Source organism: Nicotiana sylvestris, chromosome 2, assembly GCF_000393655.2.
Source record: "Nicotiana sylvestris chromosome 2, ASM39365v2, whole genome shotgun sequence".
Taxonomy (NCBI): Eukaryota; Viridiplantae; Streptophyta; class Magnoliopsida; order Solanales; family Solanaceae; genus Nicotiana; species Nicotiana sylvestris.
The window spans coordinates 142,543,315-142,560,489 of NC_091058.1; positions in this window are offsets into that span (position 1 = coordinate 142,543,315).

Here is a 17,175-nt window from a genome sequence, read left to right on the forward strand (position 1 = left end):
TGGTATGTTATATCGTGCTCGCTTAATTCTATGGCCCATTTGGCCAACCTACCCGATAGCTCGAGTTTGTGTAGGATTCCCCTGAGGGGAAGGTTATCACCACCTTTATGGCGTGACATTGAAAGTATGGTCCAAGCTTTCGTGAAGCTTCGACTAATGCCAGGGCTAGTTTCTCAAGGTGAGGGTACCTTGTTTCGGCATCAATTAAGGTTTTGCTGATATAGTAAATCGAAGATTGCGTATCTTTGTTTTCGCGGACCAAGACTGCACTTACCGCGACTTCGGAGACTGCTAGGTACACCAGCAGGCATTTGCTCGGGTCTGCCTTGATGAGTAGTGGCAGCGAGGACAGATACGCTTTCAGTTTTCTCAAGGCGTCAACGCATTCTGAATTCCACTATAGCTCGTGGTCTTTCCTTAGTACATTGAAGAATTTTTGGCATATGTCTGATGATCGTGAAATGAACCTCGACAGGGCAGCTATTCGTCCTGTTAATTTCTGCACCTATTTCTTGTGGCAATGTCACTTGGGATTCTTGGCATGTCTGAATGGGAAAAGGAAAACAAATCGGCATTGTTAGTTAAGAACTCATGTTACTTACCTTGTTCTGAGAGGTTGTGTCCGATATAAGCCTTTTTCGTGCTATCAGTGTTGTCCAATTGATCAGAGTCGAGGTTTTCTACGGTTGCCTTGCAGGCTTCTACGATATCCGGGTCTTTGATGGCCTCTATTTGTATGTCGGGTTTGGTTCCTGATATGGCTGATTGATATGCTTCCGCACTTGCCCCCTTTAGTTGTTGGGTGTGTGCGCAATCTTGGGCGATTCGGTAGCATTCTTGGTCGGTGCGCTGCTCGCCTCGGATGCTGAATATCCCCCATAGGGTAGGAAATTTGAGTACTTGGTAGAAACTTGACGGGACGGCTCGCATGACGTGTATCCATGGACGCCCTATGATGGTGTTGTAGGTTGTTTCCTGGTTCATGACGTGGAACGTTGTTTCCAGTGTGACTCCCCCTGCTAGAACGGGTAGCACTATCTCTCCAGAGGTTCGTTCAACTGCATTATTAAAACTCGTTAGTGTTATGCAATGCGGTAATATTTTATCCTCGAGCCTCATCTGTATGAGGACTCATGGGTGAATAATACACGCGTTGCTTCCGTCATCCACCATTATTCTCTTTACATCGGTATCCGTGATGCATAAAGTTATAACCAAAGCATTATAGTGAGGGAAAGACAAACCGTTGGTATCCGACTTATCGAAGATGATACTATCTTCAAGGTCGTCATACCGTTCGTGGGTGTCATGCCCCAACCTCGGGAGGTGCGACCGGCGCTCAATCGAGTAAACCCTAACTGAGCAAGCCTTATTCATACATTTCTACCCAACTCACTACGGTTAAGGGAACCATGCTTTCTTTTATTTAGACAATAGCAAAATCGAACATTCACGATATTAGTCCATTTTCATGTCACAAACCAAAAACCATGGTTAAATTTAAAGATTTTATACGGTTATAGTCTAGAAGAAATAGAGTACAAAGTTACCACATAGTTCATTGACCCATCTAACACCCTTACCTTACCCACACAAACGTCTACGGAGCCTCTAAGGATACAAAAGACAATAATGACAACGCCGACAACAAGGCCCCGACTATACCTCAAAAGTGGATATCTATAACAAAAGATGTACAACATAACCCCTTGAAGGAGAAAGGGGCTCACCAAGACTTTGAGAGGAGGAAGCCCCGCTACGCGCAATCGACACTATCCGCTATGGAGCCACCTACATTCATTTAAAAATATAGCGCCCCCGGCAAAAGGGACGTTAGTACCATGGAATAGTACTAGTATGTATAACTAAACACCATCCAATTAGAAAGAACAACCATACAAGAGTACAAAGAAATCATAAGAAACACAAAGCTTCAAATAAGCACCACGTCAACAATTTAAGAGGTTCACATAGTTTTAACATGATTTCTGAAATTTGTAGATTGAAGCATTCCATATCGTTGCATCATCATCCACATTACCACCGCTTCCTTGGGCGGAGTCCGATCACGGCCCGATCGGCTAAGCCATCTTACCAAGATGTTACCCTTATTTCATTCTCACTTACCAATTTCAATTGTAAACATATTACCACCATGTGTGTATAACATGGCGTCCGATCATGGCCCGATCGGCTAAGTTGTCTTGCCAAGACGTTACCCTTTTCCGTTAATCATCTCATTTCAATCTTTGGTTTTACATGTATTAGTTCCTCGGAACTTGGGGCCACAATTACCACATTCCGTAACTCACATTTCACATTATTCCCATTTTCAACATTGGCCTTGCCAATTAAGATCATAGGCACATACAAAAGCAATTTAAGTTATAAGCATAGAGAGCAATTCATCTAGTTCGGCATATTTACCATAATGTAACCTTGACTTGACATTTAGGCATTTAGCACATAGCTCATGTTTTCCACACATCCTCAATTTACAAAGAATAACACATTAAACACATGGAAAAGCACCTTTCACATACATCAATTCATTTGACATAACAAGTACCACATCAATCAAATTTCGGACTTACAACATTTGCACGGGCACCATGGAGGCTCAATTTCAAAGAGGAGGGGGAGGGGGTTAGCCATACATACCTGAAATTTGCCCCTTAATGATACTACAATGATCCAATACACTTAAGCAACTTCAATCTACAATACAACATTCAATAGGGCCAATATTAGTAATAAATTCCATAACTTATGTCATTTAGGCATATTATCAAACACCTTGTAGATATAGATCTTTACATCTCATAACCGTAGTATTAGTTCATCCAACTATCACTATTAACCAACAATTTATTCCACCATCGTTCCTAACCAATTTATAACTTCAAACAACATATGTATGACCATCCATTCACACCCAACCATCAACCTTATTAATTAACCCATTTCACAATCTCTACAACACCAACACAACCTAGGTTAGGCACTTATGGCTTCCAATCACCATCCCATGTGTTCTAACGTATATATCATACATAAATAATCACCATAGAGTAGTTAGAGATGATAGACATACCTCTTGTAGTAAGAATCTTGAGAATCCCCACTTGTAGTGTTCTTGATCAATTTAGGGATTTGAATGGGAATCTATGGATTTTCAAGATCAATCCTTGTTAATATAAGTGTTTAGGAGTAGTAATCAACTCAAAATACTCCAAAAACATTACCTTGGATCATAGGAGGGAAGTATGGGACGGATTCCCCTTGATAGAGCAAGCCCTAGCTTAAAAAAATGACTTGGAGACTCTCCATACCCGGTATTGGGGTATTAATAGGGCTGCTAGGCGCGCGACCATGGTCAAACCGTGCCCGAGATGTGGTAGCCGCGCTCGTACTGCGCTTGGGCAGCGCTGGGGAGGCAGAAACTCTCAATTTTCCTACGGTCGCGCCGCGGACGTGTATCTGACACAGGTCCGGTAAAATGGTCATAACTTTCTGTATACACCTCCAAATGACGAACAGTTTAATGCGTTGGAAACTAGACTCAAAGGGCTTTAATTTTATAGGTTGTACATCATACAATACCTTATATAAATGTATATATGCTTGTCCAAAGTGAGGTCTTGTGCGTACTCTTTTACAACTTCAGTCTATTATGAAATTTCCAACTTGGCTTAGACTTAGGCCTCTCCTTAGACCCCAAATAACTTATAATATGACTTATACACTTATTAACATATCCAATTGATATCCATTATATCATGAACCCTCATTTGCACACAAAATAAAATAATTAGCCTACATTGGCACCACGAAATCTTAAATTACTTAGCAAAATTTTCTAGGGCTTTACATTCTCCCCCGCTTAGGATCATTCGTCCTCGAATGATAATTGGAGTCAATCCGCAAATACTTAGTATAACTTATCTCCTTTCTCACACATCTTTAACTCCCAAAGTTTGACTAACTCCCAAATGTTTTAGAAATTTTAGTAGAGTTTCCCTTGTAACTGGGCCTATCCACCTGTCAGAGAATCCCAGAAACACATCCTATCAACATATACATAATCCAAAGATGCAACATAATATAAAATGATGCCAACTGTGGCCCCATAAGCAATGCATTTCTAGAAAAGAAACAGTATTATCATCAACTAACCATGTGATACATAATTTATAGAAGGTAAGCTTTCAACATCTTCATAGGATACAAATACTTAATTACATAGCTATCCAAACAAGTGAGGTTACTTCTTCTTCATTTCTTCCTCGGCTTCCCAAGTGGCTTCCTCACTTTGCTGGTTTCGCCATAACACTTTCATGGAGGCAATTTCTTTATTTCTCAACTTTCGGACTTGCCTATCAAGGATGGCAACTGGAATTTCTTCGTACGATAATTCTTCATTAACCTCAATAGTCTCAACTGGCACAATAGTGGACGGATCTCCCACTACCTTCTTTAACATAGACACATGGAAGACTGGGTGTACCAATGACATCTCGGGTGGCAGCTCGAGCTTGTATGCCACCTGACCAAACCTCTGAATGATTTTGTACGGTTCGACATACCTCAGACTCAATTTTCCCTTCTTTCCAAACCGCATGATACCCTTCATGGGGAAAACCTTCAAAAATACCCAATCATCTTCCTTGAACTCCACGTCTTTGCGACAAACGTCCGAATACGACTTTTGGCGACTCTGAGCAGTTTTCAACCTCTCTTTAATAATCTTGACTTTCTCCATAGCCTGATACACGAGGTACGGCTGTATCAATTTAGCTTCTCCAACCTCGAACCACCCAATGGGAGATCTAGATCTCCTACCATACAATGCCTCAAATGGTGCCATCTGGATACTAGCATGGAAGTTGTTGTTGTAAGCAATTTCTATGAGTGGCAAATGGTCATCCCAACTACCTTTGAAATCAAGAGTACAAGCACGCAAAATGTCCTCAATTGTATGAATAGTCCGCTCTGCTTGCCCGTCGATTTGAGGATGGAAAGTTGTGCTAAGATTTACCTATGTACCCAAACCTTGCTGAAATTTCTTCCAAAAGTTGGTAGTGAACTGAGCCCCTCGATCTGAAATGATTGAGACTGGAGTGCCATGCAACCTGACTATTTCTTTGATATACAACTGAGCATACTATTCCGCTATGTCGGTAGATTTAACTAGCAAGAAGCGCGCTGATTTCGTGAGTCAGTCCACAATCACCCAAATTGAGTCAAACTTGCGCAGAGTGCATGACAACCCTACCACAAAATCCATGTTGATCATCTCCCATTTCCACATTGGAATCTCTATGCTTTGGGCCAATCCACCGGGCCTATGATGTTCGGCCTTCACTTGCTGACAGTTCGGACATTTTGCCACAAAGTCCGCCACATCATTTTTCATGTTGTTCTACCAATAAATTTCCCTGAGATCATGATACATTTTCATAGAACCTGGGTGCACGGAATACCTGGAAGTGTGAGCTTCTACCATGATCCTCTCCCGAAGACCGTTAACATCCGAAACACATAGGCGGCCTTGGTACCGTAGGGTGCCATCATCCATGCTAAAGGAAACAACTGTGGTCTTGTGTTTATGAATCCCCTCTTTCAGTTGTGCTAACAATGGATCGTTGAATTGCTTCTCTTTCACTTCCTCCACAAGCGATGATTCAGCCCTATTCTGCTCAATTACTCCTCCTTCATTACAGTCCGCAAGGCGAACTCCCAAGCTAGCCAACTGGTGAACCTCCCTGGACAATGGCCTCTGATATGCCTCAAAATGAGCCAAGCTCCCCATAGATTTTCGACTAAGAGCATCCTCTACAACATTAGCCTTTCCCGGGTGATAGAGAATATCAATGTCATAGTCCTTAAGTAACTTTAGCCATCTTCTTTGTCTCAGATTCAACTCCTTCTATTTGAAAATATATTGAAGGCCTTTGTGGTCCGTAAATACATCCACATGCACCCCATACAAATAATGTCGCCAAATCTTTAGTGCAAACACCACTGCCGCAAGCTCTAAGTCATGGGTTGGATAGTTCCTTTCATGATTCTTGAGTTGCCTAGAAGAATAGGCAATAACCTTGTCGTGTTACATTAACACATACCCAAGCCCGATCCTTGAAGCATCGCAATATTCCACAAATCCCTCGGCACCCTCTGGTAGGGCTAACTTTGTGTTGTAGTCAATCTTGATTTCAATTCTAGGAAACCCCTTTCACAAGCATCGGACCATTGGAATTTAACTGCTTTCTGCGTCAATTTAGTCAATGGAGAGGCAAGAGTAGAAAAGCCCTCCACAAATCTCCTGTAGTACCCAGCCAAACCCAAAAAACTGCGAATCTCTATTGGAGTGGTAGGTCTGGGCCAATTCCTCACTGCTGCAATCTTTTGAGGATCAACCATAATTCCTTCCCTGTAGACGACATGACCCAAGAACGCGACAGATTCAAGCCAGAGTTCGCATTTCGAAATTTTTGCATACAGTTTATATTGCTGAAGAGTCTGAAGAACTGCCCTGAGATGGTTAGCATGATCTTCTCGACTTCGGGAATATACAAGAATATTGTCAATGAATACTATCAAAAAGGAGTCTAGAAAAAGGCTTGAAGACTCGATTCATAAGATCCATGAAAGTTTTCGGGGCATTTGTTAGCCCAAAAGACATCACCATAAATTCAAAGTGCCCATACCGAGTCCTGAAAGTTGTTTTTGGAATATCCTGCTCCCTTATCTTCAATTGATGATACCCAGACCACAAGTCAATTTTTGAGAAACATGTAGCACCTTGCAATTTATCAAACAAGTCATCTATCCTTGGTAAAGGATATTTATTTTTGATTGTGACCTTGTTGAGTTACCGGTAGTCAGTACACATCCGTAGCGACCCATCTTTCTTCCTTACAAACAAGACCAGTGCACCTCATGGTGACACTTGGACGGATGAAACCTCTTTCTAGAAAATCCTTCAATTGTTCCTTTAGCTCTTTCAATTCTGTCGGTGCCATTCTGTAAGGTGGAATTGATATAGGCTCCGTGCCTGGCATCACATCGATCCCAAAATCAATCTCCCTGTCTGGAGGAATTCCAGGGAGTTCATCTGGAAAGACATCCGGAAATTCATTCACAACTAGCACGGACTCAAGGCTAGGCGCCTCAGCAATGGTGTCTGTAACTCGAACTAAATGATAGATACACCCTTTCTTGATCATCTTCGCGGTCTTAAGGTAAGAAATAAACCGACCTTTAGGCACTACATTATCTCTCTTCCATTCAACAACAGGCCCATTAGGAAATTCAAGCCTCATGGTTCTAGTCCGACAATCAAGTTTGGCAAAGCATGAATAAAGCCAATCCATTCCCATTATTACATCAAAATCAACCATCCCTAATTCAATAAGATCGGCCGTGGTATCCCTACCCCGTACCGCAACAACACAACCTTTATAAACTCGAGCAACCGTAATAGACTCACCTACCAGAGTAGACACCAAAAATGGCTCATGAAGTTGATTCGGTTCTATCCCAAATTTCATAGCAACAAAAAGGGTAACATATGACAAGGTGGAACCGGGGTCAATAAGTGCATACACATCATGAGATTGGACAGTCAGAATACCTGTAACAACATCTGGAGAAGCCTCTGCATTCTGGCGACCACTCATAGCATAAAACCGGATGGGTGCTCCTGAACTCTACACACCACCCCTACCTGCACCACGCCCCGCAGGTGCTGGGGTACCTCGAGCTGGAGAGGGGGCTGAAGATGCAACAGCTGCTGGACTAGATGGCTGTGTTGTGCCCCTACCCGCTCCCTAGTAGGATGTATGACAATGCCTCTAAATGTGATCCCTCATCCCGCATCCATAGCATACGGGTAACTCCAAGTAGCAAATCCCTGAGTGCATCTTCCCGCACTTGGGGCACGGGGACCTCTGCTGCTGGGATCTCTCTCTTGACTGATCCCCCTGATAGGATCCTCTGTTGCCCTGACTAGGCCTGAAACGACTCCATTACTACTACTACTGGCTGGGTCCTGATGGCGGTGCACTGGCTGAAGACTGTGCCATAAACTGGGACGACCCTGATGATCCTCCCCTGAAAGCTGATCTTCCCCCACCGAGTGACTCACATATGTTGCCCATAGATCGGGTCTTTCTGTTACCCTCTCTCTCCATTCTGTTCTTCAGTCTACGGTTTCTTGTGTCCTGAGCAAATGCTACCATCTTCCCATAATTCATGTCAGAATTCAATGCAGCCTTAAAAGCCTCATTATTAGTCAAAGGATTTAGGCCCTGAACAAACCGATGCACCCTGACCTCCATTATAGGCAACATATGGATGGCATACTTGGACAGGCGAGTAAACTCCATGTGATACTCCCACACACTCCTACTACCTTGCTTCAGATTTTCAAACTCTGCTGCACGGGCTGCCCTTGTCTCAGAAGGTAGGAAATGATCTATAAAGGCATCGGCAATCTCGCTCCACCTTGCCGGAGGGCTCCCCTCCTCGCAGGAATCTTCCCATAACTCAAACCATTCATAGGCCACCCCTTTCAGACGGTAGGCAGCCAACTCTACTCCCTCTGTCTTAGTTGCAAACCCTGAGGGTCTTGTGCATCTCATTAATAAAATCCTGAGGGTCTTCTTCTGGATTGGCACCCGTAAATACTGGAGGGTCTAACTAAAAGAAATCTGTTCACTCTGGAACTGGTGGAATCCCCCTACTGGCTAGATGAATTGGGCGCAACATTCGACCTTTGGGCCTGAGAGGCCACTAGCTGAGTTAACATCTGAATAGCTCCCCTAAGATCCCCATCAGAAATATCAGAACCGGAAGCTGGGGCTGGAGGTGGAATAAGAGTATAGATGGGAGGGATAGTAGTACCCTCCGCAGGTGTAGGAGTTGGGGTAGTCTGCTCTGGAATAGGAGAACCAGGCAGGGTGATAGCAGGGCGCCTACCCTTACCCGCAGTACCAAGCAGTGATTCATCTGCCACTCCTGTGGTGGCATTGGCTTCTTGGCCAATTCTCGCTTTCTTCTTAGGTGTCATTTACTGAAAGATAGAACAATGCACTAATTAGGGAGGGAATAGTTTCATAACAAGTTGTCGCACGATCCAGAATATCAAAGAAGGGTGTTATTCCTAAATGCCCAAGTAGCCTCCAACTTATAGATGTGGTCGACTACACACCGATAAAAATGACTCTACTAGACACGGCTCCGAGACATCCTAGGACACTTCAAAACCTTAGGCTTTGATACCAAGTTTGTCACGCCCCAACCTTAAGAGGCGCGACCGACGCTCAATCGAGTAAACCCTAACTGAGCAAGCCTTGTTCATACATTTCTACCCAACTCACTATGGTTAAGGGAACCATGCTTTCTTTTATTTAGACAATAGCAAAATCGAACATTCACGATATTAGTCCATTTTCATGTCACAAACCAAAAACCATGGTTAAGTTTCAAGATTTTATACGGTTATAGTCTAGAAGAACTAGAGTACAAAGTTACAACATAGTTCATTGACCCATCCAACACCCTTACCTTATCTACACAAACGTCTACAGAGCCTCTAAGGATACAAAAGACAATAATGATTGATAACTAGGGATTTTAACGTGTTTCATGCTCCTTCTTGCTTATGCTTTGATTATAAATTATTACAAAATAGTCCCAAAAGGCGCATAAGTTGTGCTTGATTGCAGGTTTGATCGACAAAGTGACGAAATGTCCAAGATCGGCTCAAAAGGAGTGAAACCTGCTCAAGTATCAAAGACAAGGCAATTTGAGAGCAAAAAAGGCCTAGTGCGGTCGCATTCGACTTTGTGCGGTCTGCACTAGGTGGTTCAGAGAGTTGGCAAAAATGGGCTTCAGGTAACGCGACCGCAGTACACATTTCACGGTGAAGGCTCCGCGGCCGTGCTATCATTATGTGCAGTCCGTGGGAGAGAGATTCAGAGAGGTGAAATTTGCCATTGTTCAAGCTGCGCGGGCCGCAGTCATACTTGTGCGGACCGCATTAGAGATCTTCGCGGCCGCGGTCCATTTTATGCGGCCCGCGCTGACCTCGCAGGGGTATTTTTGTCCAGTTTTTCCAGCCTAGTATAAATAGAATATTTTGCCACTTTTAGGTCATCAGTTATTTCCAGAACGTAGCTGCGCTCGTGAGAAGCTATTGTGTAGCCATTTTTGGCATCTTAACTTAGATTTTACGATAGATTCTCTGTATTTACATTAGCTTTTAAATAAATATGACTTGCTCTTCATCTATTTCTTTATTTTCTCCTTCAAGCATGAGTAGTTAAACCCATTAGCTAGGGTTGTGGTTCAACCCTAATGTGGGTAATTGATGGGTGTTGCCATCTATTGTTAGATTGACTATGGGTGTTTGTTATTTGGGTCAATTTTACGGTTTAATCTATGAATTGGTGGTTGCAAACACTGGTTTGTGCTAAGTTGACTTGACTCTTCTTGAGAAAGAGAGCTTAAGTCTCCAAATTTGACCCAACAAGGAATTGGGATGGACTTAAGAGAATTGATAGTCCCAATTAAAGGGTTAAACCTTGAGAGAGTAATTACCCAACTTGAATCCTAGTTGCTTGAGCTAATTTGCCTACCTATTTGGTCTCGAGAGAGTCAATTGGGCAAAACCACTCTCTCTACCGAGAGGTGTGAGAGTGGGTAAATTGTGCAACGGTTATAGCATATTTCCCCAATCATGTCAATCAAACCTTAGAAGTATTTACCCGTCAATTAGCCACCTAGGTGAAAGTCACTACCTTAGTGTCTTTCTACCCATTAGATTCAACTCTAGCAATTTTCTTATTAGCATAATTTAGTTCTAATTAGTAATTGATAATATTAGTTTGCTAAAGAAAATTCAAAAGATGTTTGGAAGTGACATTTGGAACAATTACACAACTCTAGTCTAGATAGATACTCGACTCCATTCCTAGCTCCCTGTGAAAATCGATCCTGACCCTCATATCGACTAAAAGCTATTGCGACCCTCTCTTTCTACTTTTTAGTAGTGTGGAGTTGGCAGAGATCACTTTTTGGCGCCGTTGTCGGGGAGCTAACGGTATTGGCTATCTATTTAGTTAGTTTTTTGTATTGTTCTTCATTCCTTCTTTGTTACTTACTTGTTTGTGTCATTACTCAGGTACCAACATGGCTTTAAACAACACTAATGATCCTCTTGGAAACGTGATAGCGGGGGAGGAGGTAGATGATCTTGAGCAAGATGAGGTGCCTCTTGCACCTCAAGGTCAACGGAGAGGCCGGAATGCCAATGCTAATCCAAATAACAATGTTCCAGACCCTCCCCTGGTTCCTCCAAGAGTGGCTCCTATAGTATTACCGAACCAGGGCTACGTAAGTGCTATTGTCCCACCCCGAATCTGGGCGGGCAACTTTCAGATAACCAATGTGATGTTGACCTTACTTGAGCAGCGTGGGTACTTCACGGGAGCTGCAAATCAAAAAGCCTACAAACATCTCAAGGGGTTCGTAGATACATGCTGGGGGAGCAAGTAGACGAATGTATCCGAGGATGCGCTGAGATTGAGAATTTTCCCGTTCTCACTTCGAGGAAAGGCATTGGATTGGCTCGAGAGACTCCCCAACCATTCCATCACAACTTGGGATGAGTTGGCGGATTAGTTTATTGCCAAATTCTTCTCTCCTAGTCATATTGCGGCACTTCGAGATGAAATATTAGCCTGCAAGCAAGAGCCAACAGAACCTTTGCATGAAATTTGGGAGCGGTATAGAACGATGGTGAGGGAATGCCCAAGTAATGATATGACCTAGGCCATGATCCAACAAACCTTCTACCGGGGCATAAATACTACAAATCAATGCGTTGTTAATTAATTAGCCGGGGGAAATTTTATGAAGCTTTCTTATGAGGAGGCATGTGATGTATTTGATGAAATGGCGGAAACTTCTTCAGCATGGTAGAGTAGAGCAAATGTGCCTCAAGGTGACCCTACGGTTATCCATTTGCACAAGGAATTACATGATCACGGGCAAGCGATAGCTGAGCTTACAACTACTATGAACCAATTGGCTAAGGCGCAATTGCAACAAGTTCAGAATCCTCGCCAAGTGCATGTCATGGAGGGTGTTAGTATGCTTGTCAACAAGAGAAGGCAAATGAGGAAACAAAATCAAGGAAATTCTGAGCAATTTGTTAGATGAATATGATGGGTGTCAAAATGATGGTTATGATGACCAAAGTGAGGAGGTACAATATGTCAACAACTATCAAGGCAATAGAGGCAACTCTTCAAACCAACAATGACGACCCAAGGAAATTGGGGCAATCAACAACAAGGTGGTGGTAATTGGAACAACAACAACCAAAACAATAATTGGGGTAATCAAAACAACAACCAAGGCAATTGGAATGGAAATAACAACAACTGGGGCAACAACAACAATCAAGGCGGTGGAACAACAATGGAAACCAAGGCATCCGGGGGCAAGGCTTTCAAAGGCTCCCAATGTACCAACAACTGAACAATCCACCCATTTCCCTTCTCAAGGTCCTAGTTCTCCCGGTAATGATATGGGTAGAATTGAAATGTTGCTCGAGCAGATAATGAAGAGGAATGCGGATTTGGATGCACAGTTAGCTTCTCACAACACCTCTATCCAAAACTTGGAAGTGTTAGGCCAAATCTCTCAGTCATTGAATACTCGCCCGAAGGGTGCTCTACCAAGTGATACGGTAGTGAACCCAAAGGGTGGGAACAATTATGTTATGGCGGTCACAACAAGAAGTGGGAGAGGAGGTGATGTGAATGCCTCTAAGCAAAAGCAAGTCATGGATGATGATGTTGAGTTGCAAGATGACCAAGTCCCTTTGGTAGTTGAAGATGTGGTTGATGAAAATGTGAACAATGAAGTGAGGATTGATATTGAATAAGTCGAGGTGGAAACCCAAAACGATGTGAACCCTTCTAGGGAACACATAATTGACATGTCGGAGCCGGTTGTGCCAAAAGCCAATGCTCCTTTGCCAAGACCACCTCCACCTTATCTTCAAAGGCTCGCGAAGCAGAAGAATGATAATCAGTTTAAAAAGTTCATTGACATGATGAAGAGCTTATCTATTAATGTGCCTCTGGTGGAGGCACTTGAACAAATGTCGGGTTATGCAAAATTCATGAAAGACTTGGTTACAAAGAAGCGTTCTATGGATTGTGAAACTATAAAGATGACTCACCAAGTTAGTGCTATAGTGCATTCAATGGCCCCGAAGCTTGAAGATCCCGGTGCTTTCACCATTCCTTGCACCATTGGGAGTGCGGATTTTACCAAAGCTCTTTGTGACTTAGGAGCTAGTATCAATTTGATGCTCTACTCAGTTTTCAAAACTTTGGGCATCGGGCAACCTAGGCCAACTTCAATGAGACTTCAAATGGCGGATCAATCGATGAAGCGACCTTTGGGCATTATTGATGATGTGCTTGTCCGGGTGGACAAATTCATATTGCCGACCGACTTTGTGATTTTGGATTGTGAGGTGGACTATGAGGTTCCTATTATCTTAAGCAGACCTTTCCTTGCAGCGGGGAAGGCATTGGTTGATGTTGAAGCGGGTGAGCTCACTTTCTGAGAGGGAGATGAAAAGGTCATTTTTCACGTTTGCAAATCTATGAAGCAACCCAATAGCACCGAGGTGTGCTCATTTGTAGACCTTGTCACAGCTATGATTGTGGATGATACCAGTGTTATGATCAACGTGGAAGATCCTCTTGAAGCTATGCTCTTAAACATGGATGTCAATGATGACGCTAGTAGGGTGGAGTGTGTGAATGCCCTACATGGGAAGGGCTCTTATTCTTATGAGCCAATGAAATTATCTTTGGATCTTGAAAATCAGAAAACTCCACCAACAAAGCCATCAATTGAGGAGCCACCGGTGTTGGAGTTGAAACCACTTCCTCCACACCTCATATATGAATTATTAGGCTCAAATTCTACTTTACCAGTTATTCTTTCTTCTGGCCTTACTAACATGCAGGTTGAAGCCACCTTGGCGGTTCTTCAAAAGCGGAAAAGGGCAATTGGATGGACTCTAGCCGACATTCGGGGTATAAGCCCTGCATTCTGTATGCATAAAATTATCTTGGAGTATGATGCAAAGCCTTCCGTGGAGCATCAAAGAAGATTGAACGAGGCTATGCAAGAAGTGGTGAAGAAAGAGGCCATTAAATGGTTGGATGTCGGGGTTGTGTACCCCATTTCTGATAGCTCATGGACTTCTCCGGTACAATGTGTGCCGAAGAAGGATGGCATGACTGTGGTGACCAATGACAACAATGAACTTATTCCTACTCGGACGGTCATCAGGTGGAGAGTGTGTATGGATTACCGGAAGCTAAACAAGGTGACTCGAAAGGATCATTTCCTATTGCCATTCCTTGACCAAATGCTAGATCGTCTTGCGGGGCGTGTTTTTTATTGCTTTTTGGATGGTTACTCAGTGTACAATCAAATTTTAATTGCCCTAGAGGATCAAGAGAAGACAACTTTTACCTGTCCGTATGACACATTCGCTTTCTCTCAAATACCATTCGGATTGTGTAATGCTCCGGCGATCTTCCAACGATGCATGATGGCTATTTTCATCGACATGGTGGAGGATATCTTGGAGGTTTTCATGGATGATTTCAGTATGGTTGGGGATTCCTTTGATGAGTGTTTGGGAAATTTGGATAGAGTGTTGGCCCAGTATGAAGACACCAACCTTGTACTCAATTGGGAAAAGTGTCATTTCATGGTAGAAGAGGGTATAATGTTGGGTCACAAAATTTCAAAGTGAGAGATTGAAGTTGACAAAGCCAAGATAGAGGTGATTTCAAGGCTTCCCCCCATTTCTGTCAAAGGGGTGAGGAGTTTTCTTGGGCACGCGGGTTTTTACCGGAGGTTTATAAAAGATTTTTCAAAAGTGGTAAACCCCTTGTGCAAGTTGCTAGAAAAGGATGCAAAGTTTGTGTTCGATGAGGGGTGTATGCAAGCATTTGAGCTTCTTAAGCTCAAGTTGACCACTACCCCTATCATTACCGCACCAAATTGGAGCTTGCCTTTCGAGCTCATGTGTGATGCTAGTGACATTGCGATAGGGGCTGTTTTGGGCCAAAGGAACAACAAGATGTTTCATCCGGTGTACTATGCAAGCAAGACCATGAATGAGGCTCAAAGAAACTATACAGTTACCGAGAAAGAGTTGTTGGCTATGGAAAAGTTTCGACCTTATCTTATAGGGGCCAAAGTTATAGTGCACACTGATCATGCCGCCCTTAGGTACTTGATGACAAAAAAAGACTCCAAGGCAAGATTGATGAGATGGGTGCTACTACTCCAAGAGTTTGATCTAGAAATTGTAGACCGGAAAGGTAGTGAGAATCAAGTGGCGGACCACTTGTCCCGTTTGGAGGAGGAGGGGAGGCCTTGTGATGGCCTTGAGATCAATGATTCATTTCCCAACGAACAACTCCTTGCGCTGTCAATGAAGGATATGTCATGGTTTGCCGATGTTGCCAATTACCTTGTGACCGGAATAATACCGTATGAGCTCTCTTCTAACCAAAGAAAGAAGCTCAAGCGGGATAGTTTGGATTTCTATTGGGATAAGCCATACTTGTTTAAGATTTGCACGGATGGTGTGATTCGTAGATGTGTCCCGGAGGAAGAACAATTGAGTATCTTAGAGTCTTGCCATTCTTCACCCTATGGTGGCCATCATGGTGGGGTGAGGACCGCCTCGAAAGTTCTTAGTTGTGAATTCTATTGGCCCACCTTGTTCAAAGATGCGGGCAATTTGGTGAAGAGGTGTGATGAGTGCCAAAGAGCGGGCGGAATTTCAAAAAGGGATGAGATGCCTCTTAATACCATTCTTGAAGTGGATATCTTTGATGTTTGGGGCATCGATTTCTTGGGTCCATTTGTTAGTTCTTGTGAGAATACTTACATTCTCGTGGCGGTTGTCTATGTCTCAAAATGGGTTGAAGTCGTGGCTTTGCCTAACAATAAAGCCCGAAGTGTTGTTGCATTTCTTAAAAAGAGCATCTTTACAAGGTTTGGCACTCCTCGTGCAATTATTAGTGATAGGGGGTCTCACTTTTGCAATAAAGCTTTCGACACATTGCTTTCCAAGTATGGTGTCAATCATAAGGTTTCTACCCCCTATTATCCTCAAGCTAGTGGTCAAGTGGAAGTCTCCAATAGGGAAATTAAGAGCATCTTTTCAAAGACTGTCAATGCCAATAAGACCAATTGGTCGAAAAAGTTGGATGACGCTCTATGGACTTATCGAACGGCTTACAAAACTCCGATTGATATGTCTCCGTATCAGTTGGTGTTTGGAAAAGCTTGTCATCTTCTGGTTGAGTTAGAGCACAAGGCCATGTGGGCTTTGAGGAAGTTGAATTTGGAATGGGATGTTGCTGCAAATCTTCGTGTTGAACAACTCAATGAGCTCGATGAGTTTAGATTCCATGCCTACTCAAGTTCATCCTTGTATAACAAAATGAAGTACTTTCACGACAAAATATGCTCGGGGTAAAAAGTTCAAGGTTGGAGATATGGTTCTCTTGTTCAATTCCCGATTACGTCTGTTTTCGGGTAAGCTCAAGTCAAAGTGGAGTAGGCCATTTGAAGTTGTGTTCGTGACCCTATTTGGTGCTCTTGATCTAAGGAACAAAAATGGTGAAGTTTTTTAGTTAATGGGCACCGGATCAAGCATTATCTTGGAAAATTTGATGACAGCCACGTGGTGGCACTTCTTCATCTAAAGTGATGTGATGGTAACATGCATCGTGCCGCGACGTTAAATCAGGCGCTTCTTGGGAGGCAACCCATGTCCTTTTCTTCTTGTTTTCTTTGATTTTCTTTGTAGTGTAGGATTGTTTTTTGAGCTAATTAGTTGTGAGATGTTGTAGGGATTATGTTGATACAGTGCAAAATATTTTGGAAAAATTGAACAGTCTCTGAAGTTGCCAGTGCGGCCGCATTGCACTTTGTGTGGTCCGCACTGGTGAAGGATAAATGGGATGCTCTCTGAAGTTTGCCACCGCGGACGCATGGCATTTTGTGCGGACCGCGGTGGACCTTCGCGGCCGCGGTCTGTTTTGTGCG